The sequence below is a fragment of the Balaenoptera physalus genome (genome assembly GCF_965194825.1).
Source record: "Balaenoptera physalus genome assembly, chromosome: 10".
Taxonomy (NCBI): Eukaryota; Metazoa; Chordata; class Mammalia; order Artiodactyla; family Balaenopteridae; genus Balaenoptera; species Balaenoptera physalus.
The window spans coordinates 74,497,769-74,520,506 of NC_138889.1; the positions used below are offsets into that span (position 1 = coordinate 74,497,769).

The window sequence follows — 22,738 nt, forward strand, 5'->3', positions numbered from 1 at the left end:
CAAGAAGTTCTAAACAAAATAACAGCAAACCAAACTTAATAGTAAATACAAAATGCAATTTACCACATCAATAATTAAAGAATTAAATTAGGAAAAGCATATATTCGCCTCAACAGATATTCTTAGCCAACTATGAACAGAAGGGAAGTTCCTTACTTGATAAGAAGTATCAACAAAAATCACAGTTAACTGTAAAACCTTTAAAGCTTTCCCTCTGTCTATGAACAAAAACCAGGATGCCCACCACCATTTTTATTCAACATTTTATAGACTCCTAGACAGCACAGAAATGCAAGAGAAAGAAATAAGAGCTAGGATCACGTAGGAAGAAACAACATTACATACAGATAAAGTAAAAACTCCAAAGAATATGCAGATAATTAACAGAATTACATGCCAGAGTTTAGCAAGATTACTGGATATGATACAGAAATCAATTGTATTTCCATATACCCAGCAAGGAAATCAATTGTATTTCCATATACCCAGCAAGGAATGGTTAGAAAAAGCAGTCTTCAAAAAAGCAATATTTACACTAACACATTCAAACACATGAAATCCACCAACTAATAATACATGTAATAAAAAATTCTGGGGCTTCCCTGGTGGTGCAGTGGTTAGGAGTCCACCTGCCAATGCAGGGGACACAGGTTCGAGCCCTGGTCCAGGAAGATCCCACATGCCGCAGAGCAACTAAGCCTGTGTGCCACAACTACTGAGCCTGTGCTCTAGAGCCCACGAGCCACAACTACTGAGCCCACGTGCCACAACTACTGAGCCCGCACGCCTATAGCCCGTGCTCCACAGCAAGAGAAGCCAACGCAATGAAAAGCCCACACACTGCAACAAAGAGTGGCCCCCGCTCACCGCAACTAGAGAAAGCCCACAGGCAGCAATGAAGACCCAACGCAGCCAAAAATAAATAGATAAGTAAATTTATTAAAAAAAAAAATCTGTAGGGAAAATTTTAAAGTTTACTGAAAAATATTGACTATTTGAATGTAATGGATATTTTTCCATGTTTACAGATTTGAAGACAATTTTATAAAGATGCCACCACTCCTGAAATAGATCTACAAGTTCAATGCAATCCCAATCAAAATTCAAACAGACTTTTAAGATAAAATTTGACAAGGTGATTCCAAATTTTATACAGTAGCCAAAAGGGCCAAAATAGCCAAGACCCTCTTGAAAAAGAACAAGGTGGGAGGCCTTGCTCTACCCAATAAAGACTCATTATAAAGCTAATTTTACTTAGGATAGTATGGTATTTATGCAGGAAGAGACAAATCTAAAGAACATGTTAAGAGCCCAGAAACAGACACACACCTACATAGACACCTGATTTAAGACAAAAGTGGCATTTCAGAGCACAGGGAAAACTGTCTTTTCAATAAATGGTACTAGAACAAATGGAGGGAAATGAAATGGACTCCTGCTTCACTCCTTAGGCAAAAATCAACTCAAGGCAAGCCAAACACCTAACTTTGAAAGGAAAAACTATAGTTTTTAGAATCAGAGAAAGGAAAAATTTCTTAAGTAAGATATATAAAGCACTAACCATAAGGAAAAAAGTAATAAATTTGACTACAGTAAAATCCAGAACTTCTGTACATCAAGACACCAAAGAGAGCTGTACACCTGAAATTAACACAATACTGTAAATCAACTACACATTTAAAAAAAAGAAAAAGAAAAAAGGAAAAAAAGACACCAAAGAGAATCATAAAAACAAGCCACAGAAAGGAAGATATTTTTAACATGTAAAAAGGACCCAAATCCTGGATTATATAACTGCTACAAATTAAAAAACAAAAAAACCAATCTAAAAGAAAAATGGGCAAAGACAAGAACTTCACGAAAAAGAAATCCAATGACCAATAAATATCTGAAAAAAGGTTCGATCTTATAAGTAATCAGGGAAATGCATATTAAAACCACAGTAAGAGGGGCTTCCCTGGTGGGACAGTGGTTAGGAATCCACCTGCCAATGCAGGGGACACGGGTTCGAGCCCTGGTCCGGCAAGATCCCACATGTCACGGAGCAACTAAGCCCATGCGCCACAACTACTGAGCCTGCGCTCTAGAGCCCACGAGCCACAACTACTGAGCCAGTGTGCCGCAACTACTGAAGCCCACGCACCTAGAGCCCGTGCTCGGCAACAAGAGAAGTCACCGCAATGAGAAGCCCGTGCACTGCAATGAAGAGCGGCCCCTGCTCGCCGCAACTAGAGAAAGCCCACATGCAGCAACGAAGACCCAACACAGCCAAAAATAAAAATAAACAAAATAAATTTTTTAAAAAAACCACAGTAAGATACCACAACACACATACAACCCTGGGGAAAAAAATTAAATCTTATAATACTAAGTGATAAAAATATGAAACAATGGGAAAATTTAAGTTGGTACAACTGTTTCAGAAAACACAGATCAGGGACTTCCCTGGTCGTCCAGTGATTAAGAATCCGCCTTCCAATTCAGGGGACGCAGGTTCGATCCCTGGTCTGGGAACTAAGATTCCCACGTGCCACAGGGCAATTAAGCATGCTTGTTGCAACTACTGAACCCGTGTGTTCTGGAGCCAGCTTACCACAACTAGAGAGAATCCTGCATGCCGCGACGAAGAGCCCACATGCCACAACGAAGAATCCCACATACCACAACTAAGACTTGACACAGCCAAAAATAATAAATAAATAAATATTTAAAAAAAGAAGAAAGAAAACACGGGTCATATATAGAAAAACTGAAGATACCCTTACTTTATGGCCCAGCAATTACATTCCATTGTATATACCCTAGAGAAATTCATGTATTTGTGCACAAAATATGTACATAAGAACCTTCAAATAACACTGCACATATTATTACCCCAAATAGGAAATAACCCTAATCTTCACCTGTCCAAACACGGATGAAGGAGAATACGTTCATGGTCTGTTTCTACTCACATCACTTCTGACACCAAATGTACAGGATTTTCCACGCCAACAACCAGTTCTCCAACTCTCCCAGACACCAAATGGGTGTTCACAATTCGATTCAATTCAGACACTACCCAGAGTTAATGTCAGACTCCACAGGTTTACAGGCGCAGTCCCGCAAGAGTGCTCTCACTGCAGATGCCAGTCTCAAGTACTGGATACCCAGGTTACCCACACTTCTGTCCAACTTGGGTTCAAATCAGGGGCTCCCAGGATCCCACCTCAGGTTTGATTATTTGCTACTAAGGTTCACAGAACACATGAAAACAGCTTACTTACCATAACCAGTTTATTATAGAGTAAACCAGTCAGGAACAACCAATGGAAGAAATGTGTAGGGCAAAGTTGGGGGTGCGAAAATGCTCGGAGGTTCCATGGCTTCTCTGAAGTACCACCCTCCCAGCACCCCAGTGTGTTCACTACCCTGGAAGCTCCCTGAACCCCATCATTTAAGAGTTTTTACAGAGATTTTATTATATAGGCATGGTTGATTAAAACACTAGTCATTGATTAAAAAGAATGAAATAATGCCATTTGCAGTAACATGGATGGACCTAGAAATTGTCATACTGAGTGAAATAAGTCAGAGAGCGAAAGAGAAACATCACATGATATCCTTATATGTGGAATCTAAAAAGAAGTGATACAAATGAACTTATTTACAAAACAGAAACAGACTCACTGACCTAGAGAATAAACTTATGGTTACCGGGGGGAAGGGTGGAGGGAAAGTTAGGGAGTTTGGGATCAACATGTACACTCTCCTGTATTTAAAATGGATAACCAACAAGGACCTACTGTATAGCACAGGGAACTCTGCTCAATGTCATGTGGCAGCCTGGATGGGAGAGCAGTTTGGGAGAGAATGGATACATGTATACGTATGGCTGAGTCGCTTTGCTGTGCACTGAAACTATCATAACATTGTTAATCAGCTATATTCCAGGGACTTCCCTGGTGGTCCAGTGGTTAAGACTCCACGCTCCCAATGCAGGGAGCCCGGGTTCAATCCCTGGTCAGGGAACTAGGATCCCACATGAGGCAACTAAGGGTTCACATACCGCAACTAAAGATCCTGCATGCCACAACTAAGACAGGGCTCAGCCAAATAAATAAATAAATATTTTTTAAAAATCAGCTATATTCAAATATAAAATAACAAGTTTTTTTAAAAAAGAGTTTTTACGGAGATTTTATTACATAGGCATGGCTGATTAAATCACTGGTCATTGATTAGCTCAATCTCTAGCTCCTCTCCCTTCCCCAGAGGTCAGGGGGTAGGGTTGAAAAGTTTCAAACCTGCAGTCACACCTTGATCTTTCTGGCAACCAGCCCTCATCCAGAAACTATCTAGGGATCCCAGACAACAGTCATCTTATTAGCATACAAAAAGACAATGGTCTGGAGATTCCAAGAGTTTTAGGAGTTGCATGACAGGAACCAGGGACAAAGACCAAATGTTTATTTATTATATTGTAGTTCATTCAATGGAATTCTGTACATCAATGCCAATGAACGAATTAGAACCATAAAAAATGGATAAAACTTAGAAACATAATGTTAAGCAAATGGAGAGACAAAAATACATACAACGATTCCATTCACATAAAGTTCAAAAACATGAAAAACTAAACTACATTGTTTAAGAATGCTTACATAACGGTATAACTTCAAAGAAAAGGAAAGGATTATCAAAAGTTAGGATAGTGGTTACTCATGGAGGGAGGAGAGATTTATGATAAGGGAGAAGTACACTGGGGACTTCTGGAATACCAGCAACATTCTAGTTTCTAACGTTGCGACTGGTTACACAAGTGTTGGTTTTACAATTATTTGTTAAACAATCATATACGATTTATGCACTTTTTTCTGTGTTATTTCACAATAAAAAAGAATCCACTCCCCACATATTTTTAATACATTTTCATATCTGTATTATACATGGTATGTGAAAAATAAAGAACACCTGCATTATGAATAGTATGTGGGGTTTTTTCTTACCCACACGTGGCAAATTATGTGAACACAAGAAGTTCAACTTTTTAGTGATGCCATAAAAAAATACAAGAGCTATACTGTCCTTTTTCATTTGCCAATCTATAGGCTAAATTAAGGACACTGCCCTAACTCATTAAGGGATATGGGGAAAGCGTTAAGACTGTAAAAGAAAACAACAAACTATAAAATATGGTTTTTCAAATTTTCACCATCTGTGAATCACTTAATGGGCATTGCACATAACATGATCAATTTATGTAAAAAAATATACGTTGCATTTAAAAACACAAGTAAAACATTTAAAAATGAATAGTAAGATATTCCTATCACTGAGATAGATGACTGCACACTCTCACCATTGTATGTATACCCAGTTTATTTATTTTGCTTCTTATTTGAATTAAATTGGAAAATCTTAATTCAATTATAGCTTATCAGGAAGGCAGCAATGTTTGGTAGTGGCTCTGTGACAGCGGTCCCCAACCTTTTTGGCACCAGGGACCACTTTCCTGGAAGACAATTTTTCCACGGACGGCGGTGGGGGGATGGGGGGGTAGGGAATGGTTCAGGCGGGAATACGAGCGATGGGGGGATGGTTCAGGCGGTAATGCGAGTGATGGGGAGTGATGGGGAGCAATGCGGAGCGGCAGATGAAGCTTCGCTCCCTCGCCCACCGCTCACCTCCTGCTGTGCAGCCCGGTTCTTAACAGGCCACGGACCGGTACCAGTCCACGGCCTGGGGGTTGGGGACCCCTGCTCTATGAGATAGTTATGGATACGTACATAAAATCTTAGAGGCGTTACCTTCAAATATTTCTGAATTTGAGCATTTCTTCATTGTATTCCTGCTACCATCCTAGACCAACCATCATCTCTTGCCTGGATTAGTGAAATAGCCTCCCAAACTGTCTCCAGCACCCCTCCATCCTGCCCCTTCACACTATTCTCAACACAGCAGCCAGAGTGATATTGAAAAAGATCATCTCACCCCTATGCTCAGAACTTGCAACAGCTCCTATCTCAGAGAAAAGATAAAATCTTTACAATAGTCCACGAGGCACTCTAATATCTGGTCCCCTATTTCTTCTCTCCTATAACTCTCCTCTCTGCTACTGTCACACGAGCCTCCTTGTTCCTCAAATACATCATGTTTCTCACTCAGAGGTTTTGCTCTTCTGTTTTCTCTGACTGGACTGTTCTTCCCCTGGATAGCTGAATGACTCGCTTTCTCGCCTCCTTCAAGTCTTCATTGAGAAGGTAACATATGAGTAAAGTCCTCCCTGATAACCTAGTTATAACCACAACTTTCTCTAACTCAACTGCCTATGCACTTTACTTATTTTCTTCTTAGCATGCAGTACCATCCAAAATACTGTATATTTTACTTATTTTATTGTCTATGTTTCCCCACTAGACTATAAAATTCATGAAGCTGGGATTTATCTGTTGGGTTCATCCTTGCATCCCCAAGCACCTAGAACAGTCCTGGAACAAGGAGGAAGCAGTTCTTCACTGTGGAGTGTCTTCGGTATTCTGTAATATACTCAAGAGTACACAAAAATAGACTCAAAATTAATATTTTAACCTAAGAGGTACAACAGATTTTTAATTCACTCTTGTTGCATTCATTTTCATTTAAAGTACTTAGAAATCATCTTAAATGTGCCAAATAATAAACCATTAATTTCTTTCTCTGAGGGAAGAAAATCACGTGTACATATTTTCAGAACGGTTCTTCAGAGCCACATGTTTTTTAGACAGACTGAAACACATTATTATTTTAAGTACTTTTGGGAAATACAGTTCATCTCTACTTGCTAATTTAAAATACTGGCCTTGGGCTCAACAGAGCGATTTGGCTAGAGATGAACCTTCTTATCTATGTAAAACTGAAGAACTGAATGAAGTCATAAAAGTAGAGACTGAACTGGGATAATGCATAGAGCAAAGAGAGAAAAAGAGAAATCATGAGGGCCACAAATACTTAAACAGGAAACAAAAGGTCAAAGGAAAACAACAGATAAGTATAAAGACTGGTAACAGAAATAAGGAAATAGGATATCCTAAAATGGAGATGTCACTATTGTCAGAAACTGCAGAGATTACACAGGATGAGGACTGAAAAAACTCTAAATTTAAGACCTCATTTGTGATTATTTTAATAACTTTACTGAGATCTAATTAATTTATTATAAATTCATCCACTTAAAGCATACATTTTAGCTGTTTTTGGTATATTCAGAATTGTGTGACCATCACCACTACCAGATTTCAGAACATTCTCATCACCCCCCAAAGTAACTCTACCCATTAGCAGTCACTCCTCATTCCCCACCCCCAGACCCTCATTAGTGATTTAGATAAGTACGGAAAACTGAAAAAGTAAGGAATTAGAAGTAAAAAGGGCATAATCTTTGACAGTAAAAGGAACTAGGTAGACAGGAGGAGGTGTCAGGAATGGCTGTTTAAAATGGGAAAGGATTTCAACATGTGGTAGGTTGAAGAGAAGGATTCAGGGCACAAAGACTGAAAGGCACAAGAGACAGGAGATAAATACTAGCTCAGATACTGGGTAGAGTTGAAAAAGAGAATCAGAAGCATAGTTGGAAGGGTCTGACTTGGAAAGGAAGAGAAACCTTGGGAGACTGAGGTGATAGAGGTAAGAAACTACTAAGTCAATAACTAAAAATGGAGGACTGGGAAGAGCCAATGATGGAAAGCAGATTTACCTTTTTTTTAATATAAATTTATTTATCTATCTATTTTTGGCTGCGTTGGGTCTTTGTTGTTGTGCGCGGGCTTTCTCTAGTTGCGGCGAGTGGGGGCTACTCTTCATTGGGGTGCGTGGGCTCTAGGCGTGCAGCCTTCAGTAGTTGCGGCACGTGGGCTCAGCTGTTGTGGCCTGTGGGCTCTAGAGAGCAGGCTCAGTAGTTGTGGCGCACGGGCTTAGTTGCTCCGCGACATGTGGGATCTTGCCGGACCAGGGCTCAAACCCGTGTCCCCTGCATTGGCAGGCAGATTCTCTACCACTGCACCACCAGGGAAGCCCAGATTTACTTTTCACTATCTAAACTTTCGTGGAGTTTTAAATATTTCATCATTTGCAGGCTATTTTAAAACAAAGGTGATAAATATGTAATAGAGGGATTTTCTCTTACTAGGATATACAAAGTGGCAAGAGACTGTCACTCTCATGCCAAGAGACTGTCACTCTCATGCCAACAATGAAAAACAAGGTAAATAAGCTAAAAAAAAAAAAAACAGTTTTAAGACATCAGAGAGTAGAGGACATAAAAAACCAAATAAATTAAATTCCAGAAAGTGATAAACCCTTCACAGGAGAAGCAGTCCCATCACTACTCTCAACCCTGATACAGCAGGAGGAGGAGGAATGCACTGTAGACAGGAATAAGGAGAAATAAGCCAGACTTTTAACAGTCACACGTAGGCTAACATGACAGATTACAATTCTAAGAAGTGATAGAAGCAAGTCTGAGTGGTCTAAAACACTAGATTAAGAATTACAAGGAACCCCAGACACAGAACAAGTCTGTACCCACCCACCAAATCTTTTCCATGGGTCTTCACTAAAGGCACAGCTAGCACAGTGAAAGCTGGGGGACATGGCAGAAGAGCTGAAAGAGATCCCCTGTGAGGTTCATGGGCCTCCCTGAAGTACAAGGCAGCCACCGCCCCTAAAAAAGACCAGGGAGGTGAGCAGGGAGAAATCCATCATAGCACTCCAAGCTTTCAGCTACCAATGGCTCAGGACATAGCAGGAGAGCTGAGAAAAAGCCCCCCAAGGCATTCCAGGCCTTTACCGACTTTAAGAGAGCTGCCCTCCAGAGGCTGGGGTAATGGAAGCAAGACAGAGATCTCATGAGACACAGAAAGCAGGACTAGAGAACAAAGAAACTTCCCAGCAACCTAAAAAGCTGGCAGCTAGGCTGCAAAACAAATCTCTGGAATCAAGTCAATGCTCAGATCCCAAATCCTGCTAAAGAGAAAGTTATAATTCTGCCCCAAAGTAATTCAATGTAGTGTTGAATCGAATCAAATTAAAGCTGCAACAAAGCACAGACCCATTTTACTTATAAATCAAACTTTCTCAATTTAACGGCCTGACAGAATAAAGGGCATTTTGGAGGTAAATATTAAGTAAATAATAAGTAAACTTCAGTATCTACTCTTGTTTTATATAAGTTGTCTGGCATATAATCAAAGATTATAAGACAAACAAGAAAATGTGGCCCATGGTAGAAGAAACAGTCAAAATAAGCAGACACAGAGATGGCCCAAATGTTGAAATTGTCAAATAGGAATTTTAAAGTAATTAGCATGAAAATGCTAAATTTAGCACAAAAGGTAGATGATATACATGAAGCAGAGGAGGATTACAGCACAGTAGTACAAATTATTAAAAAAAGAAATATTAGAAAGGAAAAATATATCAGAAGTGAAGAATTAATTAGATGGACTTAACAACAAAGAAAAGACTGGTAAACTCAGAAACAAATCAAAAGAAAATATTCAAACTAAAAGAGAAAAAAAGAGGGGGAGAGGTAAAATAGCATGCCTGAGTTCTATGGGACAATTTCAAATGGTGTAACATACATGTATTTGGAGTCCAGGAGAGGATAGAGAGACTGAACAGAAGAAATATTTGAAGAGAAAATGGCCACAAACTTTCTATAAGTGAAGAAAGACAACACCAAACAAATCTTAAGTTGCGTGAAGACAAAATAAGAAAAATATACCAGAGAATTAACCTAGTGGGGTTGCAGAGTAATACAGATTAAACAACTACCTGAAAGAAACAGCTTCAGGTTTTACTAACATTGGTGGAGTTAAGGTCAAATTAATATAATATCTAGGGACTTCCCTGGTGGCACACTGCTTAAGAATCCACCTGCCAATGTGGAGGACATGGGTTGGAGCCCTGGTCCGGGAAGATCCCACATGTCACGGAGCAATTAAGCCCATGCGCCACAACTACTGAGCCTGCGCTATAGAGCCCACAAGCCACAACTACTGAAGCCCGTGTGCCTAGAGTCCCTGCTCCACAACAAGAGAAGCCATGGCAGTGAGAAGCCCACACACCGCAACGAAGAGTAGCCCCCACTCGCCAGAACTAGAGAAAGCCTACACGCAGCAATGAAGACCCAACACAGCCAAAATAAATAAATAAATAAAATTTTAAAAAATATACATATAATATCTAGAGAGTCTGTTCCTAAAGAACCACGGAGGTTTCTATAATAATTTCACTTGTACAATTTAATCATTTTTCTCCAAATTTAGATACGTTAAAAGTGCAGTTATATTTCTAGGTTTAGGGTTATGCCACAATAAAACTTCCTTATTTCAACCTAACGTAATTTTACTGTGTGGATTTTTAGTGAAATGGTTTTTGACAAGAATTAAGAATAAGTTAAACCACCAAGCTCAATTATCCAAAATCAAAAATCTTCTCTCAAAAAAATAATAATCCTAAAACCTCCATCTATCAATATGAACTTTTATAATTAAACTTAATATACCGCCAAGGAGGGGAAAACTAGTATATTCAATTATTAGGCGTAATAGGAAGCCAAAGGTGTGTTTTATGCAAAGACATTTACGTGATTTGCGTTGTTCAAAGATCTCTATTTGCTCTATGGAAAACAGATGTAATAAAAACAAAAATGGAAACCAGGAGGCCAATTAACAAATAACTGAAATGGTACAGGAAAGAACCAGTAATAACTTGAATTAGGATGACAGCAATGGAAATGTTAAGTGGCTTGATTTAAACAAGCAAACAAAAAAGATAAGTTTAGACAGTAAATAAAATATGGGGAAAAAAGTAATGTAATAGAGAATGACTTAGATGGGGACAATATTTTTAATAGTAGAATGAGGGAAAAGATGAAATTGGAACCATAACCTGGACATAAGAAAAGAGTGAAGTCATGGGAAAAGCTAAGAAAAGAGTCTTCCCAAGGTTCTTCACAAGTTTAAAGATGTATGAGCCGAGCCTGGCTCTCGCATTCTTTAACCTCTATACCACACTTATAATTATGCTTTGCCCAATACTATAAGCAATTAATAAAGGGCTTAATTCTCCCATTTTGACAAAAATCAACAGCTACGCTGTAGTCTAACAAGCACTAGCAGTCATTATACCACCGTCAGCTCTTACGAGCAGCATTCTACACATAAGGGGTTCACAACCAGAGCATTCATCCAGAACAACTTTCTATATCTGCTTAAGCGTATCACTGTATGTGTCTGGGAAGGGGACAAAGGGGGGGATACTGTCACAGCAAGAGGTTCCTGTTCAAAGACATTTTACTGACAAAGCAGTTTTCAATCTAACCCAGAATCCCAACAGTAGTACTGCTTTGTGAAGATAATTACTGAACTTTGGACTACTTTATTGTTCATTCATTTAACATGAATCATTAAATATACTCTGACATTACCCCAATTCCAACATGGCAAATAACAGTAAGCTTCTGCGCTGTTATGGTATATGCCTCCATTTCCAACATGGCTTAAGGTAGGAAAAAATAAAACTGGATTGATTGCAACTGAGAATCACCAAATAGGGAATAATAATGAAAAACTGACATGAATACTGCTGGAATTTTTCTCCTAAACTCCATCAATTTCTATGGCTAACAAAATTCTATTTTCATTTGACATCAAATACATGAAATTACTAGTTTTATAGAAACAACAGTGATAACAAAGAGAAGAAAATGAAGTAGCAGCAAGACCCAAGCTCAAATATCAGACCTCCCTCTTATTAACTGTGTATTCCTAAACAATTTACTTAATCTGCCTTTGTCTTAGTTTTCTCATCTGTAAAACACAGATATCTTACAGTGTAGTCAGGGTTAAATAAAATAATATACATATATTCTTAGTATATAACAGGCATAAAAAAATACATGTATTATGGGACTTCCCTGGTGGTGCAGTGGATAAGACTCTGCGCTCCCAATGCAGAGGGCCCGGGTTCGATCCCTGGTAAGGTAACTAGACCCCACATGCATGCCGCAACTAAGAGTTTGCATGCCAAAACTAAGGAGCCCGCATGCCGCAACTAAGGAGCTGGCAAACCGCACTAAGGAACCCTGGTGTCGCAACTAAGGAGCTCACCTGACACAACTAAGGAGCCCGCCTGCTGCAACTAAGACCCCATGCAACCAAAAAAATAAATATTAAAAAAAAGACATGCATTACACCTGTTCAACTATTGGAACAACCATCAGTATGTTCCTACCTTTTTTTTTTTTTTTGGGCTGCATTGGGTCTTCACTGCTGCGCGTGGGCTTTCTCTAGTTGCGGCGAGTGGGGGCTATTCTTCCTGCAGTGCACAGGCTTCTCATTGTGGTGGCTTCTCTTGTTGCGGAGCACTGGCTCTAGGCGCGCAGGCTTCAGTAGTTGTGGCTCACAGGCTCTAGAGCACAGGCTCAGTAGTTGTGGCGCACGGGCTTAGTTGCCCTGCAGCATGTGGGATCTTCCCAGACCAGGGCTCAAACCTGTGTCCCCTGCATTGGCAGGCAGATTCTTAACCACTGTGCCACCATGGAAGTCCCACTTTTAAAAAAATATTTATTTATTTATTTTTGGCTGTGTGGGATCTTAGTTTCAGCATGCGGGATCTTTCAATGCAGTGTGCAGGTTCCAGAGTGCGTGGGCTCAGTAGTTGCGGCACGTAGGCTTAGTTGCCCTGCGGCATGTGGGATCTTAGTTCCCCAACCAGGGATCGAACCCACGTCCCCTGCATTGGAAGGCGGATTCTTAACCACTGGACCACCAGGGAAGTCCCTGTTGCTACCATTTAAAAAGGCAGCTTAGGGACTCCCCTGGCGGTCCAGTGGTTAAGACTCTGCGCTTCCACTGCAGGGGGCGCAAGTTTGATCCCTGGTTGGGGAACTAAGATCCCACAAGCCGCATGGCATGGCCAAAAAAAAACCAGGCAGCTTACTGCCAATAAGCACATGAAAAGATGCTCAACATTATTATTCATTAGGGAAACACACATCAAAACCACAATGAGAGACCACTTCACACCTACTAGAATGGACTATAATTTTAAAAAAGGATAGGGACTTTCCTGGTGGCGCAGTGGTTAAGAATCCGCCTGCCAATGCAGTGGACACGGGTTTGAGCCCTGGTCTGGGAAGATCCCACATGCCACGGAGCGACTAAGCCCATGCACCACAACTACTGAGCCTGCGCTCTACAGCCTGCATGCCACAACTACTGAAGCCTGTGTGCCTAGAGCCAGTGCTCTGCAACGAGAAGCCACCGCAGTGAGAAGCCCGCACACCACAACAAAGAGTAGCCCCCACTCGCCACAACTAGAGAAACCCTGCACGCAGCAATGAAGACCCAACGCAGGCAAAAATAAATAAATATATTAGTTTAATTTTAAATAAATAAATTAATTAAATAATTTTTGGCCACGCCACACAGCTTGTTGGATCTTAGTTCCCCAACCAGGGATTGAACCCGGGCCACAGCAGTGAGAACGTGGAGTCCCAACCACTGGACCACCAGGGAATTCCCCACAATTTTTAAAGGTTATATTCCATTTATAGTTATTATAGACTGTTGACTATATTCCCTGTATCATGCAATATATCCTTATAGCTTATTTTATACGTAATAGTTTGTACCTCTTAATCCCCTACCGCTATATTGCCCCTCTCCCCTTCCCTCTCCCCACTGGTAACCACTAATTTATTCTCTATATCTGTGAGTCTGTTTCTTTTTTTGTTATATTCATTAGTTTATTGCATTTTTAGATTCCACATTTAAGTGATATCATATAATATTTGTCTTTCTCTGTCTGACTTATTTCACTTAGCATAATATCCTCCAAGTCCACCCATACTGTTGCAAATGGCAAATATATATATATATATATATATATATATATATATATATATATATATATACACTACATCTCTACCAATTCATCTGTTGATGGACACTTAGCTTGCTTCCATATCTTGGCAATTAAGTAGAGTTATAGAGACAGAAAGCAGATGAGCAATTACCAGGAGCTAGGACGAAGGGGAAAGGGTAGTTACTGCTTAATGGGTACAGAGTTTCTGTTTGGAGTGATGAAAAATTTTGGAAATAGTGGTGATGGTTGCATAACATTGTACATATAAAGTCACTGAATTGTACACTTAAAATTGGTTAAATGACAAATTTCATTATATATAATTTATAATAAAAGTCATTAGAAAGTCATCATGACAGAAATCTTCACACAATTTCCAAACAAAAAACTTAACTCTAGAATCTTGTGTTTTTGACAATTAGCAAATATAGTTTACACACATTAAAAAAATAATAAGGGAAGCCAGGTCCAGAGTTTATGGGAATTCTCTGTACTATCTTAACAATTTTTCTGTAGTCTAAAACTGTTCTAAAAATTAGTTAGTTTGGTTTCTTTCTTTTAAAGGGTTTATTGAATCTCAAAACATTATGCTAAGTGAAAGAAGCCAGACTTAGAAGGCTATAGGTACCGTACAATGCCAATTTATATGACATTCTTGGAAGGCAAAACTATAGAAATGAAAAAGAAAAATCAGTTGTTGCCAGAGAGTGGAGGGTGAGTGGGAGGGAACAATTACAAGGGGCAAAAGGACACTTTCTAAAGCGACTGAATTACTCCATATCTTAATTGTGGTGGTGGCAGTTACACACTGTCACTATTTCTCAAAATTTATAGAGCTGTACACCTAAAACAGATACATTTTACTATAAGTAAATTATATATCAATAAATCTTACTTAAACAAAACAAACAAGCAAAACAAACAAAAACATGACATGATGCTGTAACTGTTCAGGTTTTTTTTTTTTTTTTTTGGCTGCGTTGGGTCTTCGTTGCTGCGGGCTTTCTGTAGTTGCAGTGAGCGGGGGCTACTCTTCGTTGCGGTGCGCAGGCTTCTCACTGCCGTGGCTTCTCTTGTTGTGCAGCACAGGCTCTAGGCGCGCAGGCTTCAGTAGTTGCGGCACACGGGCTCAGTAGTTGTGGTGCACGGGCTTAGCTGCTCTATGGCATGTGGAATCTTCCCAGACCAGGGCTCGAACCCGTGTCCCCTGCACTGGCAGGCGGATTCTCAACCACTGCGCCACCAGGGAAGCCCCCATGTCATGTATTTTAATACAGGCAGAATTCCAGTCTGCTAAATGTCATCATGAGATCCAGTCAGATGAAACCAGGCTATAGTCTCGAGACAAAGAGCACATTTCCCAACTCAGCGCTATAGTCTAAAAAACACTTACACACTAAACTAAAAAGAAGGGACTTCCCTGGTGGTGCAGTGGTTAAGAATCCTCCTGCCAATGCAGGGGACATGGGTTCAAGCCCTGGTCTGGGAAGATCCCACATGCCACGGAGCAACAAAGCTCGTGCACCACAACTACTGAGCCCGCGTGCCACAACTTGCCACAACTCCTGAAGCCTGCACGCCTAGAGCCCGAGCTCCGCAACAAACAGAAGCCACTGCAATGAGAAGCCGGAGCACCGCAACCAAGAGTAGCCCCCGCTCGCCGCAACTAGAGAAAGCCCACGCTCAGCAACGAAGACCCAACGCAGCCAAAAATAAATTTAAAAAAAAAAAAAAAACTAAAAAGAAGAGTCAGAACAGTTATAAATTACATTATGAACACATATAAAGTGACTTAATAAATCAATCTGGTTATGGCTACTCATAGCAGTATGGTTTTGTTTACAGGTAATTAGGTCTCCTTCAGAGTTTATGGGGGGTGGGGGATACCTGCTTTGCATAATTTCCAAAACTGCAAATAACACATTTGAAAAAGTGTTTTCCTGTTCCCTAATTAGGCAGGTATTTAAGTGCACGTATCTCTCCCATCAACATCCATGTTCTTTTCCCACCTCACCAGAAGGTAAGTACCTCTTACCTTTGATTTCCTTCTATTGTCTCCTCTCATATTCCCCACCCCTTTATCTAGAAGGACTGCCTTTGCTTTTTCCTCTCATTCCACAGTAGAACTTTAACAATACTTAACGTCTTCCTGCTTCTACTAGTACTTTCTGAAAGTAAACTGCCAATTTCAGTTTTTATAGGAAAATACTCCTTTAAAAAATGACCTGTTTCAATTAGAATTACCCATATTGCAAATTTTTTAACCAATTTTCCTTTATGAACACTGCCTATTCTTTTCTCATAGTAAAATTCTTATCAAATCCCTACTCATTTCACAACAGGAACTCACATTACTCTACTGCTTATTACAGTCAACAACCTCTCTTTCCGTACTCTTAGCCACGTCTTCCACACTACTCAAGCCACAACAAGTTCACAGCACATGCTAAGATTTCCTGAATCATCCAAATAATATAAAAGTTCTGACCACTGGCCTCTAAATTTATATTGCAGATGTCTATTTATTCTCATTTCCTACTTCACCTCTGTCTTGCCTTTATCTTTTTAAATAAGCTTTGCAAATCCTTCCTTAAAGCTATACTTTTTCTCTTATCTAAGTTTTTCCCCAAGTTGTTCCCTGTACACTGAAATAATTCTGTCCTTGACACTTCATCACCTTCTTCCTACAGTAACAGTTTAAGATCTAAACCCTCTACTCAAAAATCAAACATCTTGCCTAGTTAACGCTCATCTATTTTAAATGTAACTATACTATCCCTTACATTTTTTCTTTCCCATTAATAATTTTTTAATAACTAAACTACTTTCTGCTATATGTATTGTAGTTGGTCTCTCCAAGTTGGAATATAAATTCCTTAAAGGCAGGAAGTACCCATTAATACACACTCCAAACTCTGTTAAGTGCTATGTATCTAAACACTGAAGTACCATAGAAGAGATGCAATGAAAAGAACTCTAGGCTTAGCATTGTAAGACACTGTAAATTCAAGCAATACCTCTAATGTATTATCCTAAACAAGTCACAACTTCACTGGGTCTCATTTTCCTCTTCAAGAAAATGAGAAAAATACCTGCCCCATTTATTTCAGAGAATAAGGTTTGGGGGTGAGGGGAGCATTACTTACTCTATAATAATCAATCAATACAAATGTAAGGATATAATTTATCATTTTTAAAAATTTTTTTATTTAATTTTATTTATTTATTTTTGGCTGCATTGGGTCTTTGTTGCTGTGCGCAGGCTTTCTCTAGTTGCGGCGAGCGGGGGCTACTCTTGGTTGTGGTGCGCGGGCTTCTCATTGCGGTGGCTTCTCTTGTTGCAGAGCACAGGCTCTAGGTATGTGGGCTTCAGTAGTTGTGGCTTCAGTAGTTGTGGCTCACGGGCTCTAGAGCACAGGCTCAGTAGTTGTGGTTTATGGGCTTAGCTGCTCCACAGCATGTGGGATCTTCCTGGACCAGGGCTTGAACCCATGTCCCCTGCATTGCCAGGTGGATTCTTAACCACTGTGACCAGGGAAGCCCACTTTATCATTGTTAGTCATAGTTATCATGACTAAATAAGCCTCTGTTTTTTCTTTTAAAACCAAACTCAATGCACAACAAATTAAGTGAATCAGCACTGTACATCATTTATTTATCAATAATGTAACTTTTGTACTATAAGACTAACAGAAAGCCATATGTGTAACAGTAGGGATGTTCATTTTATAGTATCTTAATTTATTCTCAAGGTTAAAAGATAAATATGCTGCTAAACCAATAATAACTGCCTTCTAATCTACTAAAATCAAGAGTGTTTAAAAACCCCATTCACTTTCGTACCCAAATAGCTGAATTAAAAATTTTAAGAGATCCAAAATGTAGTTTAAAATTGTACAAATCTCCATTTTTAACTGCTTAAAATGTCCATGTGCACTATCTCACTGTATTTTGAATCCACATGTTATAAATAACAGACTGCAGAGACAAGGAGAGATACAAAGTATATATAAAAACACAAAATAAAGATATTTCAAAATGTGACTGCACCAGACACAGGGAAAACAAAGTTTCTTCTAGTCCCAACCAAAACCCTATGAACAACCTGAAAGATCTCCTACAGCAACATCATTTTCAAGTATGACTATAATTCCAATCAAAAGAACATCATGTATGACTACTATCAAAATGACTAGAAATTATAAATTACTACATTTATACATTTCTCAAAGGAGTTGCTTTTCCTTTTCAACCAGGAATCCAAGACAGAAAAGCAGAATTTTCATATGCTAGATCTGCATTGTCCAATATGGTATGTACTAACCACAAACACCTATTGAGTGCTTGACAAGTAGCTAGTCCAAAGTAAGATATGTTGTAAGTGTAAAATGTTCACCAGATTTCAAGATTTACCAAGAAAATGTACAACATCTTACATACGTGGCTCTCATTTAATATTTCTACTGGACATCATTGATTTAGATGTAGTCCAACTCTCAAATGAAAAAAACAAGATACCAGAGGTATTAAACAGCTTGGTAGTATCACAGCAGGGTCTGGAAGCTGATAACCTCTATCCTGCCCTCATTAATAAAAGGAATTCACCCTTTGAGACTCAATTTGAGCATCTCTGTCCTCATGAGATGCACTCATTCCCTCTCCATCTCTCAGCCCAGGTGATCACATCCTTTTTAGTGTTTTGGATCCACAACCCTTACATGCCCTTATAACCATACTGTTACAATTTGTGTTTGTCTCCCCCAGATGGACTAGAGAACTTACTGGGGACAAGCATTCATTCATTTTTTTTTCTCATTCATTTTTCTATTACTAGAACCACTGCTGTCCCAGACACCCCTATAGGCCCTCTGAAAACAAGATCTTCCATACGGTCAATTCTTAGCCTTACTCAGGTACAACTAACAAATCACATCATGTACTGTGTGAATGAACTGCACTAAAACATTCACCTTTATCATTTACCTGTCTTAAATTATTTTTGGAATATGGCAAATACAATAAAAATGGATAATTTATATTATCAAAGAAACACAAGTTACAAAGCATTAAAAAAAAAGTGCTTCACCCTGCTGCTCTGAAAAGTTTGGTCTGAGGCTCTGATAAGAACTCTGAACTCTTGGGAAATTCAGTACTCTTGGTTAGGTATAAGTTCATTTATTGAATGTGCTTACTAAGTGCAAAAACATTGGGCTAGATTAAAGAAGGATTCCTGGACATGGAAACTGATGCAGCAATCTCCAATTAATTGAAAATTTTAGAACCATTTACAGCAGAAGAGAAAAACAAAGAATCATATGCTTAACATACAACTAATTATATAAAGTTATAGTTTCTAGAATTCCTAAATGCAAGCATGCCAACTTTTATATTCCATGAAACAGAAAAAGTTGTGAAACCTATGGACGTAAACACAATAGTGCTTGCCAAGAAAAACTGCAAGCAACATTGCATACAAAACACAAATCACAACAGAGATTTTCATAAGAAAAAATTGTTTTAGAATCTATTAATTTAGGCAAAATTACTTGAAGCAGTTCTATATGTGCTTTGTACCTATGTAAAATCACTCTTGAATTAGGTTTGAGTTAAGTAATTCAGTCAAAATGCTTTTCAGTACTCAAAGACTTCGGTAATATTCAACAAGCAGTTATCTTCGACGGTACAGACCTCAACCAAGGCACTTCGGTCTAATTTGCTACTATGAATAAGAGCATCAGCCCCAGCCCTGGCAGAGTTGCTGAGAGGTGTCTTATGTGGAAACCTAACCACAAGCCAAGGAGGCAAAGGTACAAAGTCTCTCCTGGAATCAGTGTTCCTGGAGCCCCCTACAGCCGTCCCTCTTTTTATACTACGTCTTCACCACTCTTCTAAGAATAGCTTTCTTTTTTCTGCATCTCTTCTAATCTGTAGTTTTGCTGCTCCAGTATGTTACACAATTTTCCCAACAGAACTTTTCTGCCTGATACCCACCTGGAAAGATTTTAGGGTACCTCTTTAACAAGTAATCTTGTTCACAGAGAAAGGCCTCCTTCCTTACACCCAATTCAACACCCACTGTTCAAAATAAAAATATAACTACAACCTGAACTTCCATCAGGCTAATATAGGGAAAGAACTACCACAGGTTCTCTCTTCCACGTTCTTTATCTCCAGACTTTATTCCTCACTTAGTTTTCTCCTTCCTCATTTCCCTCCTCAATCCCTGCTCCCCCCAGAAAAAATTCCACAGCTGGAGAATCTCGTTCTTAAAGCCAAACCATTTAGTGAGGATAAATAAGCATGCGCTTTTTTCCCTTCAATTATTTATTGTTCCTCCGTCATTCAGGAAGAGTTAAGCAAATATTTTTAATCTGACCGCCCTCCCAGAAGGATGATGCGCTAAATACACACTGAAATAATACTGTCTTCCCCGAAGCAAGTGGATTCGCGGCAAAAAAAAAAAAAAGCAACCGGGGTGGGGTTGGAGAAAAAGGATCTTTCGCCCCCAAAGCCGGAGATGGGACAAGGAGGCGAAAAGTAGCGGGGGTGGGGGGATGCGGGTCACAGCTGAGAAGTGCAGCACACACAGTCGCCAGAATCCAACAATTCGACCAGAGGGTAGGACCGGCCATCGCGGCTCCGGCCAGGTCCCGAGAACCAGGGGGTGGCTTCTCCTCCCCCCTTGGGACAAAACTAACTCCCAGGCGCCCCCCCACCTCCGCCCCCGACGAGAGGGTCCTGGTGGGACGCAGGCACCTTCGGAGGGGCAGCTGGCAACGGCCTGGATGGAAGCAAGGCCCGGAGGGAGGTGAGTCGATTAGGTCAGCGCCGAGAGTACGGGATGGAGGGTCAGAAGCGGGCACCCGGGGGACTGGGGGCCGCGGCAAGAGACCCTCCCAAGACCTCCGGGGCCCTTCGCCGCCTTTGCAGAGCAGGGTCCCAGGTTCCGGCCCCTGCCGCACCTACCGCTCCTCACCTCACGCTGCCTGAGCCTCTGCCTCCACCGCAACCCAAGCCTCCACAGCCGCCACGGTCCGAGCCATTTTCCACTCAGCCGCCTCAGCCGCTGCCGAAAGCATCGGCGGACTCTGCGGCCAGCCAAGCAGAGACGTCACTTCCGGCCGGTTAAGCACCGCCTTCCGTGCCCAGACTTCTTGCGGATTGGCTGGTGTGGACGGCCTACCTGAGGAGTGGGCGGGGCTTGGGCGCGTCGCGTGAGGCTCTAGCTGGGGGAGTAGGGGGTGACTCCGGCTCCCCGGGAGGAGTGTCCTGCGGGTTTAGGACGTCTCTCTGTGCAGCCCCAGACCAGGGGAGGGGGTCTCCGGGGACCCCAGTCGGCCACCTTTCAGGCCCGGCGTCCGAAGTTCCCCCCCCCGCCCCCAACCTCCGAACTATTCTATTGTTCCCTTGCCCTCTCCTGGGACTCTGCACTCGCCTGCATCCGGGCTGCAGCTCCCAGATTCGTGGTTTTGGCCCCAGGCCCGAGGAGATTAGTTTGTGATTGGAGGACTGAAAGGAACAGGCAAGATATAAAATCGTTCACTCCAACCAGCGTTTACCGAGTCCTCACAGTGCATCAGGTGCTGCGGGGTGTGTAATTAGTAGTCCGCCCATCACGTGGATCGTTTAAAGTGCTTTCACATCAGTGTCTCATCTAATCCTCACAACAGCCAGGTGAGGAAGATGGCCCAATAATAACACAGCCAGACGGCTCTTTTCTGCATTACAAAATATCTTCACATACAATCTCCATAATAATACCTTCCGCATGAGAATTGAATGAGATTATGCTTGTAGAGTATTTAGCCCTCAAATGTTAGATTAAAAAAATTACATGACCATGTTAAGCAGATAGGAAAATTAAACCCATTTACAGATGGTGAAACTGGAGGCATGATTCAAACTCAGTTCTAACTCTAATCCATAGTATTTTTGTCCCTTAAGCAGTAAGAGAACAGCTCCTTCCAGAGGTTCCCAGTCTAATGTGATAGACTAGTATGGGCTGCAATTCTCCGACAAAAAAAAAAAAAAAAAAAAAATTGTGAGAAAGCTGTAAGAGAAGTAAACACTCACCTCCAACAAATAGTGGAATATAAATCCGATTTTTCTTTCTTTTTTTTTTTTTTGGAGGGAGGATGTGAAGTGGATGAAGCCCTCTCATCACTGTAATAAACATGCCTATGCCTCCCAGGAAATGAGACTGGCTGGAGTTGCTACTCTATGAAGTCTAGAAGTAACTATATGATTATTCCTTGTGGCTGTGGCTACCAACTCTTGTTCCACCCACCCTTCCTACTCCTAGTTTTCCACCAACTCCCCTCCTCCCCCCATGTACACACACTTCCAGGCAGGCTTTACACACCCTCGAAGAATGTCCCTTAGGAATCCGCTTAGTGCTACAGCATTGTTCTGCTTTATCTTCTGATCAAAGGAGGAATTTCTAGAATTGGCAGCTCTTTCAGGAGATTAAAAGGGGAGGGGAAAACCAATTGTCTCGGGCTGGTTTCCTAGCTTCTGCCCCAGAATTGAGTGTGCCTTCCTTCAGAAAAGAAGGACGGGGACTTGAGAGAACACTGTGTCTTGAGGGAAGATTATCTGTTTGACTTTTTTGTATCCTTCTTACATTTTTCTTAGAAGAAATATTTTCTCTGGGTCCCAGCAGCAGAGGGCCCTTGCTTGAGTGAGTTCCTTGTTGCAGTTCAGACTTCATTATTTTATTACTGTTTTATTATGGCTTTTGAATGGCCAATACTTCATAGGCTCTGATCAATCGGAAGGGTCCCAATAACAAGAGGAAGAAAGGGAGCTTGACGGTTCTCTGGATTCCAAAAAAAGCAGCATTCACAAA

The 22,738-nt window shown here is 40.7% G+C and overlaps 1 protein-coding gene across 9 annotated transcripts in view; it reads right to left on the minus strand.

The window, feature by feature from the left end:
* The window catches only part of PIK3C2A (phosphatidylinositol-4-phosphate 3-kinase catalytic subunit type 2 alpha), a 102,831-nt gene extending 81,522 nt beyond the window's left edge, over positions 1-21,309 (minus strand). For 3 of the 9 annotated variants that reach the window (XR_014267912.1, XM_082476505.1, XM_082476504.1), the window contains exon 1: positions 20,867-21,305. The gene's annotated coding sequence lies outside the window, so the exon portion shown is untranslated. Of the gene's footprint in view, positions 1-20,856 lie in introns of all 9 variants that reach the window. The other 6 variants (XM_082476506.1, XM_082476501.1, XM_082476507.1 and 3 more) reach the window with 4 other exon arrangements.
* Between the last annotated feature and the right edge of the window lie 1,429 nt (positions 21,310-22,738).